Source organism: Protopterus annectens, chromosome 16.part0 (genome assembly GCF_019279795.1).
Source record: "Protopterus annectens isolate FY-2018-M chromosome 16.part0, PAN1.0, whole genome shotgun sequence".
NCBI lineage: Eukaryota > Metazoa > Chordata > Ceratodontiformes > Protopteridae > Protopterus > Protopterus annectens.
The window spans coordinates 258,148,660-258,161,985 of record NC_056750.1 but is presented as its reverse complement, the minus strand read 5'-3'; the positions used below and the strand labels follow the sequence as shown (position 1 = coordinate 258,161,985).

At 41.9% G+C, this 13,326-nt stretch overlaps 1 long non-coding RNA gene across 1 annotated transcript in view; it reads left to right on the top strand.

The window, feature by feature from the left end:
* Positions 1-13,326, top strand: part of LOC122790295 — a 136,228-nt gene that overhangs the window by 23,857 nt on the left and 99,045 nt on the right. The gene's annotated exons all lie outside the window — the stretch shown is intronic.

Genomic DNA, 13,326 nt, shown 5'->3' with positions numbered 1-13,326 from the left:
CGAAACTGGCCTTTGATGATTTTATGAGGGATCAAAGTTTCTTGCTAATACTGATCAGAGATGTCTTCCCTTTTTGGGATTTTGCTCTGTCATGTAGTAGCTTCCTCCTTCTGTTGTATAGCTTATTTATGGCCGGGGTCCACCAGACCGGTCTCCTGCTTTTGGAGGAGTGAGTCTTGGTTTTATTTGGGATAGCACGATCCATGCATTCCTGCAGGTGCTCATAGAATGCATTTGTAAAGGATTCTGTGGATTAGGCTGTATTATCCTCTGGCCCAGGGGCTTTGAAGGATTCCACCTCAGTTTTGAGAAGTGCAAAGTTGGCTTTGGAGAAATTCTTTACAGTGATTTCCTTGGCTGGGGGTGGGGACAGGATATGGATGTCTAGGGAAATTTGTTTATGGTCTGATCTTACCAATGAGGGGTTTACCTCTGGTGTGGAACATAGAGTCCCCATGTTGGTGATGACCAGGTCCCATATGGTGTTCCCTCTTGTGGGAGTGGTGACCAGTTGTTCCATTGCATTAGAGTTTATAAATTCAAGGAACCATTGGGCGAGGGTGTTTGGGCTTGAGTAGTTTTCCCAGTCAATGTTTGGGTAGTTGAAGTCACCCAATAACATAGTGTTTGGAGAGACCTTCATATTCTCCAGTGTTCTCAGGAATGCCAAGTGGGGTTCCTGTAATAGGGAGGGTATTCTGTAGCAGGCTACAAACTGAAAGGCAGTTTTGCCCACTGTTAGTTGCACATGGATGGTTTCCGATGCTTCGTGCAGTGCCACTAACCTGGAGGTGTTAATTATCTTTGATGAATATAGATACTCCCCCTCCTTTTGTGCTTCGGTCTGAGTTTTGGGGCCAAAACGCATGGTATGAGTTATAACCTGGTAGTGCTGGGGTGCTCTCAGGAGCCTTGAACCAGGTTTCTATTACTGCACAGACATCGATTTTCTCCATACTGAGGAGAGTCTCGAGTGCATGCATCTTGAGGTTTAGACTTCTGGCATTGAGTAGCATTACCTTTAGTTTTTTTATCTTTGGGTTGTCTATGGAGGTGGGTTTGTCCTTTGAGCCTTGCCTAAAAAGGCACTATGGGGTGGCAAGAGCCTTGGCCAGTATACGAAAGCCTAAAGGTGACAGGTGCAAGCCGTCCCTAGCGAAGCAACGTGGCTTGTCGAGCATGTCATCGCAGGCTGACAGACACTGGATCCCCTTTGAATGACACCAATACTTTAGCCAATTGTTGAAACTGATCATTTTGTCCTTATACTGTGGCATCATTCTTGGTGAGGGCAAGATGCTACTCAAGGTCAGGGACATACCAGCCTGTGCTACATGGTCAGAGAGCTCCTCTATGTCTCTTTTCATGTAGTCCAGGGAGGTACGTCTCAGGTCATTCACACCAGCATGGACAATGACGGAGTCATACTTGTTTCTTGCTTTGGAGTGACCTGAGTGCTTGCATTATGTGGCGGATCCTGGCACCCAACAGGCAGCTTACAGTGACCTTCTCCTTGTTCAGTCTGGTGAGTGGGACGTCAGTGTGCCGGACAATAGAGTCTCCTATAATAAGTGTATTTGGTGTGTTGTTTGGCCTTATGGCTGTGACTGTGAGGCACACTGATATTGTGAGATATGCAATTTGTGGGTATTGTTGAGGGGTGGCTATTGCTTTGATATCTGCTTAGGAGGTCTTTGCTGTTTAGGCAGATTTTTATTTAGAGCCTCCGAGTATGTTTTTGTGTGTTTATGTGTTGGGCATGCAGATGCAATAGGTCTGTGTGAGACTGGATTTGTGGTGTGGGTGGTTACCTTTTCCTCGTGACTGACTGTGCCAGTCTTGGGTTGAGAGAGCTCTGCCTCTAGTTTGGCTCTGTAACTGCATCTCTCACATGTATTAGAGTTTGTTGGAAGGAGGAGAGGGTTGTCTGTGTACATAAGGAAATTGTAACATTGCCTCAAAATTCCCAGATTCACCAGCTGGACTGGAGAGTAACCTTGAAACTGACCCTTGGACATACCAGATTAGTATAGGGAACTGTTTTTTTTACAGATCAGATTAGGGAAGGGAACTGATTTTTCACTTGATCAGGAAGGACCAATTGGGAGTCTAATACTTATGATAAGTCAAGTTGGTGTTTTCTTATAAGAACTGAGCAAGTGCAGGGCTTTAGAACGAGAATAGAGTGATTACTTTGAGAGTTTGAACAGTTCTAAGTGAAAAAGTGAAGAGCAGACTTTGTGGAGCCTGGAATAATTTAAACCTGTTTACTCGGCGCTGCCTGACGCTGCTCAGTGTGCAAAACCGCGCAAAAAGAGAGTTGTAGGGTTTTAAGAGAGAGAGATCAAGGAGTTTAGAATTGACCCAAAATGACCAATAAAACTACAGCTTCTAGGTAGTAACCACTCCACCAGGGACAGGCAGGCTGTTCAGTGTTAACCACTCCCACTGGTGAACACAGAGACTTCCCTTTAGCCCAAGCAAGCACTGGTCTTCTAGAAACTTCCAAACAGTTCAGAACAGCAAATCTGTAACTGAACTTTCTTAACTTTCAGAAAGTGGGAAAAAAGCAGGATTTTTTTTTGTTTTTGTTGTAGTTTAACGGTAGCAAAGATACACAAGCAGCAAAATAATCACAACAGTGCAATAAATAACCCCACACTTGAGTGCTAGGCCAAAATCAGGTAAAATGCAGTTTTAGAGAAAAAACGATTTTAAATTAAGTGCAACACAGGAAATGCAGTAAACAGGCTCTAGATGTGTTCCAAGTACTGTTACTGTTACAGATATAAACTTTAGCAAGCGGAAAATGCCAAAAGTAGGCAAAGCAGTAACACTTAACAAAAAATCAGAAGAAAATACTTAAAATCACAAAAGTGGCTCCTTTTCTTCTCTCAGCGTTTTCTCCTCTTGGTAGGTGCTTCAGCAACAACTAGCAAGCCTGAAAAGATGCCAAAACCATGAGGCAGCCTGGTTTTAAGAGAGAGAGGTCAAGGAGTTTAGAATTGACCCAAAATGGCCAATAAAACTACAGCTTCTAGGTAGTAACCACTCCTCCAGGGACAGGTAGGCTGTTCAGTGTTTACCACTCCCACTGGTGAACACAAAGACTTCCCTTTAGCCCAAGCAAGCATTGGCCTTCTAGAAACTTCCAAACAGTTCAGAACAGCAAATCTGTAACTGAACTTTCTTAACTTTCAGAAAGTGGGAAAAAAGCAAGATTTTTTTTTTTTTCTTTTTGTTGTAGTTTAAAGGTAGCAGAGATACACAAGCAGCAAAATAATCACAACAGTACAATAAATGACCCTACACTTGAGTGCTAGGCCAAAATCAGTTAAAATGCAGTTTTAGAAAAAACAATTTTAAATTAAGTACAACACAGGAAATGCAGTAAACAGGTTCTAGATGTGTTCCAAGTACTGTTACTGTTACAGATATAAACTTTAGCAAGCCGGAAAATGCCAAAAAGTAGGTGGCAAAGCAGTAAAACTTAACAAAAAATCAGAAGAAAATACTTAAAATCACAAAAGTGGCTCCTTTTCTTCTCTCAGCGTTTTCTCCTCTTGGTAGGTGCTTCAGCAACAACTAGCAAACCTGAAAAGATGCCAAAACCACGAGGCAGCCTGGTTTTAAGAGAGAGAGATCAAGGAGTTTAGAACTGACCCAAAATGGCCAATAAAACTACAGCTTCTAGGTAGTAACCACTCCTCCAGGGACAGGCAGGCTGTTCAATGTTTACCACTCCCACTGGTGAACACAGAGACTTCCCTTTAGCCCAAGCAAGCACTGGCCTTCTAGAAACTTCCAAACAGTTCAGAACAGCAAATCTGTAACTGAACTTTCTTAACTTTCAGAAAGTGGGGAAAAAAGCAAGGGTTGAAGTGCTGCATCTGACAGGCTGGTGCAACAGCAACAATCCGGCTTTAAATGTAAGCAAGACTAAAGAATTAATAGTAGATTTCAGGAGGACTCAGGACATACATCAACCTCTGGAAATTAAGGGGGTGGCAGTGGGAAGAGTCAAAAGTACCATGTTCCTGGGAGTGCACATCTCATGTGACCTATCCTGGTTGACTCATATTAGCTACACAGTGAAGAAGGTCTGCACTTCCTATGGAAACTGAAGAAGGCAAACCTGTCTCAGTCCATCCTGAAAGTCTTCTACAGTGGGACTGTCGAAAGGATCCTCCCAAATAACATTATCGTTTGATATGGTAATTGCAAAGCATCTGACCGCAAGGCTGTCCTGAGGGTAGTGAGGACAGTGGAAAAAGTCATTGGTTCCTCACTGCCATCCATGGATGATCTGGATGAGATTTGATGTGTGGGAAAGGCTAGGAAGATAATCAATGATCCCACTCAACTTGCCCATGGCATGTACTTCCACCTTTCCTCAGGCAGGCGGTATCACAGCTTACACTGCAAAACATCTAGACTGAACAGGAGCTTCTTCCCTCTATCCATAAGGCTGCTGAACTTGAATGCCAGGCATGACAGTGAATAATTAGATCAATATACCACTCACTGTGAAGTATCATCTATACTAATCAATCTGGCAAATTGCTTCAATGACTGGTACAGTTAGCCTGATTTCTTATGCTGTTACTTCCTGAATGTGCAATAGTCAGGACTGAGTCACCACTCCATACATGTGCAATATGAACATAAGAATATATCATACTACAACTGATGAAGTACAATATTCTAAGCAATCATAGTGTGGAGTCATAGTCTTACAATACCTACTAGTATATTATGTAATGTCTTCCTGCCCAATTGTGGTCATTTATTGTGTTAATATTTTAATTATTGTATGTGCATTAGTCTTACTGTCATCAAACTGTGTGATCATTGTTATGTCTTGCATGGGGACTAAGGCAACATAAATTTGTTCAGCATACACTTCTTTATATATCTGATCGACAATAAAGTTTACTTTGACTTTACAGACACAAATGCCCAAGAATTAAATTTTATCTATAAAGCTTCCCTTAGAAATGAAACCTGTAACTTAGTGTGGCTAAAACAAAGACATTGCACAGAGACAAGCTTAGAGCAGTGAGTTTGCACATTAAACAGCACTACTATCAAATCTTAGCACAATCTACCCAAATATAGGCCTGGACAACATGGATGTGCAAATGTCTCCATAGCCAGCTTGGTAGATATGTGCATCCAGTGAAAATGTAGCAATTTAATCCTTAAAGAAACAAACACAATATGCGAGAGATGCACATACACAATTTCACTGGATGCAAAAATCTCGCATACAAACAAGGTCATCAAGAACACACATACCACAACCACCACATACATATACCGACTTATGCTAAGGCACCAAAAAAAATGTCCCCAAACCTCAAAGACCTCCTAAACCTATAAATGGCAATGCTTATCCTCAGCGATCTCTAAATCACTCACTAAAAGTAACACCAAACAATACACATATGCCTACACCAAGTGGAGCCCCAAAAGCAAAGTCCATAAGGCAAGCAAACACATTACCTAGGATTCTTGCCATAGTGAACTCCATTGTACGACACACAGATGCCTCACTACCCAGACTGAAGAAGGAGAAGATAATGGTTACTTTCTCATCTGGACCAGAATCCGCCACATTATGCATGTACACATGTCACTTCAGTATATGGAGAGAAACATTGCTGATCTCTTTGAATACGTGTCTCCTGCAGGTATGTACCTTGCATTGAGCAGCATTCTATCTTCACCAAGTATGATGCTACAGTACGAACAAAAGATGATTGACTTAAATAATTAGCTTAGTTTCTGGTGCCTTTCCAGGGAGAGTCAGTATTCGTCAGTGTGGGGAGGCATGGTTAACAAATCATGTTGCTTTTCAAAGGATGGTCTGGATCTGTCTCCCCTAGGTTTCAGAATATTGGCTAAAACTTTATCCACCCCTTTAGAACCATTTTTGGACAATGCCAAATTAACAAACCTACTGATATAGCAAATAAAACTCAATGAAACATAAAGGTGTTACTGCTCATTGCTAGTATCCTAAACAAGAAACACTACACCCTACAAGCTCTCCTCACTCTGGAGGATACAAACATCTGTGCCGTTATTGATATATGATTTAAATCTGCTGAAAGTACTCCAGCAGTGCAAGGTTTCAGTGCCTTCCACACATTTAGACCACCAGCTGCTTAGGCAGAGACAAAAGGAGGTGGAGGATTCTCAATGTATGTTAGCAACAAGCATAACTCTGTGTTGGTTAAACATTTCAATGCCCTGGAGTTTATCCACATCCAAATCACCACAGATAAAGTCCCATACCATATCCTAGCAAGCTATAGGTTAGTCTGTATGTCCCTGGAATTCCATAACTCATACCTAGACCTACTGGAGATACTCAACATTAAAACAAATACCCTATCATGGGAGACTTTGACTTCCCTTCTACAGACTGGGAAACATACGCTGCCTCACACTCCAATGCCCAGTGATTCCTTGACTATATTAACACAAATACCATTAACCAAATAGTGCGCACACCCACCAGAGGTTAAAATATACTGGACCTGGTACTCAGCAATATGGAAGAGAGCTGCACCCTCCCCATATCACTTTGTCACTGGTGAGATTGAACCACAAAACTGTCTCCTTCAAAAAAAAAAAATCAACTCGGTAATCCCAGTAAACACTGTAACAGTTAAGAACTATTCCAAAGCAATCTACATCTTACTAATTGATAGTTTGTCAAAATTCAATGCCCCTTTCAACCGTGAGTTCATAGTAATCTATGTGGAGTTGTTCACAGAGTCCCTGTACAACCATGTTCATAGGTTCATAGGTTCATAGGTTCATACTAGGCTATCTGCCCGAGGGCATTTATAAGCCCCCATATTGTGTTTGTGGCTTTACGCCACCCCTTTAGTATGGGGAACTATACCCATTATTTTGCTGTGCCTCTGTCGAGCAGTGACACTGAGGTAATTCCTGGGGTATATCTGCGATCTCCCATCCATTGGTCAAGATTTCTCTTGAACAAGGCCAGCAGGTGCTCTGCCTCACATGTACCGGATTTTGTTCCACAGCATAGTGATGAATCTATCTCTCCAGCACGCCCTATTAATAGCCGCGTGTCGAGGTTTAAGTCTCTCCTTGTGGCTCTGATGGATCTAGATTTTTGAGGTGAAGCATATTCATCAAATCTGGGTATGACATGGCCTTGTATGTTAGGCAAAGGTCACCTCTGAGCAGCGCGGTTTAATTGAATATAGAGCTCTTTCTTCCGGTCAAGCAGGGCAGATTTTTGATTTTTTTTATCCTTTTGGTGAGGAACTTTTGTGGCCTCTCCAGCTGCTGCAAGTGTCGGGTCAGATACATTCCGAATGGGGCATTGTACTCAATCATTGGTCTGATGAGTGATGAGTAAAGGAGACTATGACCTCCCTTGATCTAGATGAGAATCCCTTCATGATAAGGTGGGCAATGTAGAAGGACTTCCTAACTACTTTAGCTACATGGGTGTCGAATGACAGACTACTATCAACCTGGGTCCCCAGGTCCCTGATAACTTCTTCTGTGCTCAGTGGATTGCCACCTATTTGGTAGCTAGTAACCTTGTTTTTCCGAAGGGTATGACTATGCATTTTTGGCATTTAACTTTAGGCCGTGGCTCTGGCACCAGTTATCCGTTTCTGTGAGACCCTTCTGAAGGATATCTGTGTCAGATGTGTTTTCTACTATGTTTGCAGTCATCTGCAAACTTTGTCAGCCATAACCCTCCTGTGTTTGCTTGTACTGAAAAGTAGATGCCAAACAAGAGTGGGCCCAGGACTGAGGGACACCACTTGTGACAGGCTTTGAGTCTGACATGGCGCCAGCAACTCTGACCCTGTGGGTTCTGTCACTCAGCCAGTTTGCAACCCATCTTGTGATGTATGGGTTAACATTTAAGCTGATGAGTTTTTCAATGATACCCGAGGGGGTATTGTATCAAGGCCTTAGCCAGATCGAGGTAGGCTGTATGGACTGCCTTTCCTCATCAATGGCTTTAAAAGTCAACCAAGTTTAAAAGGCATGATCTGCCTTTGACAAAGCCAAACTGGGTTGGATCCAAAGTCTGCAAATTCCTATGTCTTTATTTATGAGGTCCATTATGATCCTCTCCATGGCTTTGCAGATAAGGCTTGTCAAGCGGGTCTGTGGAGGCACCGCCTTTTGAAGTGGGACCACAGTTGCAGTGCGCCACCCCTGGGTAATGATCCAGAGGTAAGACTTTGATTAAACAGCTGTCCTATCATTGAGTTCAGGAGCACACAGCCGGGACACCATCGTCCCATGGATGCTGTGTTTTTGCTTTGGAGAGAGCAGTTCTCACTTGGGCTGGAGATGTTTGGGGGCTGCACTCATTTGGTATAGATATCTCTCCTTTGGGGGAGGGGAGTTTGCACTGAACCTGTCAGCCAGTATGTTGGCAATGTCTGTAGGATCAGTAATCTTCACATCATTTTGAACTAGTTCTGAGCATATCTGGGAGTTTCCTCCTAGGTTTCTAACATAGCTAAAGAAGGCCTTATGATTGTCTTTTGAGTCTTTAGCTATTTTTCTCAAATTTGCTTTGGATGATTTTATGAGAGCTCTTAGTTTTTACTTATAGTGATCAAGGGTGTCTTACCTTTTAAGGATTTTGCTCTATCTTGTAGTAGCTTCCTCCTTTTGTTGTAGAGTTTGTTTATGGCTGGGGTCCACCACTGGATCGCTTTTTGGTACAAAGAGTCTTTGTTTTGCTTGGGATTGCCTTATCCATGCAGTCCTGCAGGTGCTGGTAGAAGGCGCTAGGTGAGATTCAGCTTGAGTATTGTTTTCCTTTGCTGCTGGGGGAAGAAGGAGACCACACGGATGTAAATGGCTGTATAGAGGCTGCTGTACCTACTAAAAGTAAACGTAAAACAAACTCTAAAAACTGCACTGGTGGTATCATAGCCTTTACAGGGTATGTAATAACAGGAAAAACGTCATGGTTAAAATCAGTAAGAGCAGCTGTCATAATGATACGAACTTCCTAATTAAACTAACAGGAAACTAAGAGGAGTAATTAAGTTCAGCAAGGCCAGTTACAAGGTCAAGATAACCTCACATGGTAAAGACAACCACAAGACCTTCTAGAACTATGTCCGAAACCTCAAAGTAAGAACACATTAGTGTGCCGAACTGGTGGTCGCTGGTGCCACTTTCAATGAACAATGAGTAATTTAGTGAATTTCTGACTGACAGCTTAAGCTTCACACCCCAACTTCCCACATGCATCCCCCATAAAACTCCTACTAGCATAACCCCACTAACTCTTAACAGGAAGCAAGTCCCAGTGGTGCTCACTAAGACAAAAAAACACCCTCAATTGACTTTGACAATATCCCAGGATGCCTCCTAAATAGAATAAATAGAAACATGACTTATCAGGACCACTTGATTTACTTTTCAACTATAGCCTCAAAGTAGGCATTGTACCACAAAAATGGGGGGCTGCAATGGTTATCCCACTTCCCAAGGGGGCCCATCAACCGATCTCAGAACCTAATCTAATATGTAAAGCCTAGAATAAATAATCATGGAATGATCACAAATGCAACCGTCAGATACTGGACCTAACCCAGTTTGACTTTGTCAAGGGAGGGTCAGCCTATTAAACCTCGTGGACTTCTTTGAGAAGGTCACCAAGGTGATGGATGAAGGGAAAATGGTGTATGCTGCCTACTTGAACCTGGCTAAGACATTCAATACAGTGCCCCAGAAATTCACCAAACTGGGCATACACCTCTGCAAACCTCACTGGACTGCAAGCTGGCTTACAGACAGGACCAAGGAAGTCAGGCTTGGTGATCCACCTTCACTAAGAGACCAATCACCAGCAGGGTACCTTAGGGATCTGTGCTGGGACCACTGCTATTTGTCATCTACTTCTCAGAGGTAAAGGCTAATGTCAAGTGCCTTTGTCTGATCAAGTCTGCAGATAATGCAAATTGTGAGCTATAATAGATTCACCCATGACACAAAGATCTTACAAGATGGTCTAACACAGAGAAATGACTGCTGCCAAAGTCACGGATTAAAACTCAATGCCAAGAAATGCATTATAGTGCCTTTTGGGAAAACTGCCACCCGGGGTAATTACTCCATCGATAAGACACCCCTAAAAGTTGATCTGGTAGTCAGGAATCTGGGAACATATTTAGACAGTAATCTGGCCTTTGGCCAACATGTGGTCAAGTTGATAAGGAAATATTTCTATGCTGTTCAACCCATGAGTAAGTGCCTATCATCCAGGTCCAAGGAAGTCATCGTGCCACTTTATTCAGCCCTTATGAGACCCATTGTAGAGTATAACGCCCCCTTCAGCATGTACCTGACCAGACATATGCACCAGTTGGAATGCCCACAAAGGCTCTTTACCGGGAGAATCTAGGGTATAAACACATTGTCCTTTATGGATAACCTTAAAGCCCTATCTCTATACTCTGTCACCTAAAAGTTACTGAGCGGCAATCCATGCCTGGCATACAAGGCATCCACAGAGCCAACTCTGATGGACATTTTGCTCATTTGCAAAATTAACAACATCAGAACAACAAGATCCAAGGATTTAAATTTTGCTTGTGACATAAATAAGACATACTGGTGTGACAGACATGTCTCAGAGGATTCCCATGCTCTAGAACAGGCTCCCCATCCATGTGAAGCAGAGTCCATCCCTAACCCTATTTAAGTGTAACCTTGACCAATGGATGGGAAATCAGAAATTCACTCTGGTTCTGGCTCCCTTGTCTTGGATAGACAGAAGCAGATAGTAATGCCCAAACTAGAATATCTCCCAAAACTTCTAGAAACTTCCTAATATACCCCCTCCTAATAAATGCCCTTGATACATAGTGATGCAATTGGGTTGGATTGCACTGCTAGGCTTATAAAGGCCCCGGTGGTCATTAGCCTAGTATATACCTATAAACCTATGAACACTGGCGACGGGCGTTGCTTATACTGCCGCAGTTAGCTTCAGGCTTGCACTACTAAATGCCAACAGCTTTAATAATAAATGTGATCTGCTTCAAGAGGCTCATGATATACTTGTAGTCACTGATACTTGGATGAAGGACGATCTATGGTCTTCATTTTATATTTCATCCAGTTACACTCTCTTCATTAATAATGTGCTGAGAAAAGGAATAGGAGGTATTCTCCTTACTAATAGAAAAAATATTCCCCATGTATTCAGTTGCTTTTATTGACTTGAATAGCTTGACTGAGCAAAATTGCCCCTTTCAACTGAGGCTTGAGGAAAAAGACTTCTGAAAGTAAAAATTTGAAAAGAGAAATGTACACGTAACCTGTGTTCAATAATTACACTATAAATTTCTGGTACTGAGAAACAATTTCTTAAAGCAGATGAGCTAGCAGTTTCTAAAACAATTATGCCACACTGTGTTTTAGAAGTACTGAGATATAAGGAGAGTTATAAGGCAGAGATTAAGTGAGGGAGTCAGAGGAGAGGATTAAGTGGGGAGAAACAAAAGGTAGAGGGAAGAGATGGCTAGGAGAAAATAAGGGCTCGTTAGATAGTATATAAATGAGAATGTTGTACAGTAAAATACGTTGCTGATGCAGTATGTGTAATGCTGATGTAGGATTAATGTGGTTTAGAGCAGCCCGAGCTGTAATGGGTGGAGCAAAAGGGTTGGTTGAAAGGGGCAGGTGCCGGTGTTATGGGAGTGTGGTACCATCATTGATTTATGAAGTCATGAATATATCACAGCTTCATAAAGGAATGCTGATACCATATTTGTTGTCATGACTGAAATACATTGTTTGAGTATGTGGTAGTAACTCTAGCAAGCTACTTGTTAGAGAAAGCAGCGTGCTGTAGTACAGGGGTGCAGAAGACCTTTTTTTTCCCTCACCCTTCGTAGACCTTTTTTTATTTGTTTCCTCCTCAACATTGAGTTGTGGGGGTACCAGTTAGAGAAACTCCAGATGACCTAGCTATGGTTCTGAGAGCAGCTACAGTTCCATTTTGTAGTTAGTTGTTTCTTTTGGTGCAGCTAAAATTGTGTAAGATGTGGGATTTGTTTTATGCTGTCAGGGATAATATTCCATACTTGGCAGTAGGGTTAGAATACAATGAAACACCATGAAGATTATATGATTTTGTTCAACCATTAGATGCTGAGCTTGAGATGGTAGTGTCCTGTGTTTGTCATATGCTTGGATCAGGTAATTGATAGCAGGACATCTGTCCGACTGTTCAGAGAGAACAAGTACATGTTGGAATTCTAGCCAGTCTAATTGTTTTAGGGCAGTATTATTTATAGGTTTGTTAAAGTTGTTTAGGTGATTTGACTGGATTTTAGTTAGGGTGGAGAGATGCATAGAAAAGTTTTTAAAGTAGAAAAGGCAGAGTTGTGGCAAGGAATTCTTGATCAGAAAGGTATGGTTTAGGTCTGTGTAATAAGCCAAGCTTTTCATTAATTTTTGTAATGATGTAGTTCATGTGTTGATCAAACTTTAAGTTGTAGTCAGTAATAATTCCAAGTAGGCTGGTGAGTGCTCAGTCAACCATTACTAACCAATTACTGAGCACACGAGCACATCAACACACTGCAGAAGAACCAAATAAATTAAGTATTTTGTCAACAAATTTTTGTTAAAATCAGAAGCACACATAATATACTACTAAGACAGTAAGGCTGCAGAAATGCAGATGTATGGATGCTTATTATTATTGTGGGGCACAACTTGTATTAAGCACACTGTCATACATGGATAGGGACTGTACTACCAAGTAATACATCTGCACAGTGAGTAAAGCTTAAGAGCTGCAGATGGAACAAAGTTAATTTCACCAGCATGCGGTTCATGTGTGGACGTATTTGTATTCGGTGCCACAATAGCAGTGCTCATACATCACATCCTCATACTATGGGAATGGGACAAGCTATATAATGACGGGAAAACATATAGCTCCACACTAGTGGGTAAGGCTGCAAAGGGTAGAAAAGGACACTTTATAAACTAACCTGCTGAAAACAGGAGATGATCTGAGAAATTCACAACTTAGAAAAGTTAAAAGGACTCTGACTATTTTGGGACTAGCTATGCCTTGTACTATAAGCTTTCTCCTTGGTTATATGATGCACAAAACAAATAAGAGAGTGGAATAAAGCACTCTTTGTTAACTATCATTGACTATCTAAGCAGGAACTACTGCAGGTAGGTCACACAGTTTAAATGGGTTGGCATTAGGACATCAGTTCAATTAAGGCTGTAGCACATGGGTTCAATGTGTGAAGAAGAGATCTAAAA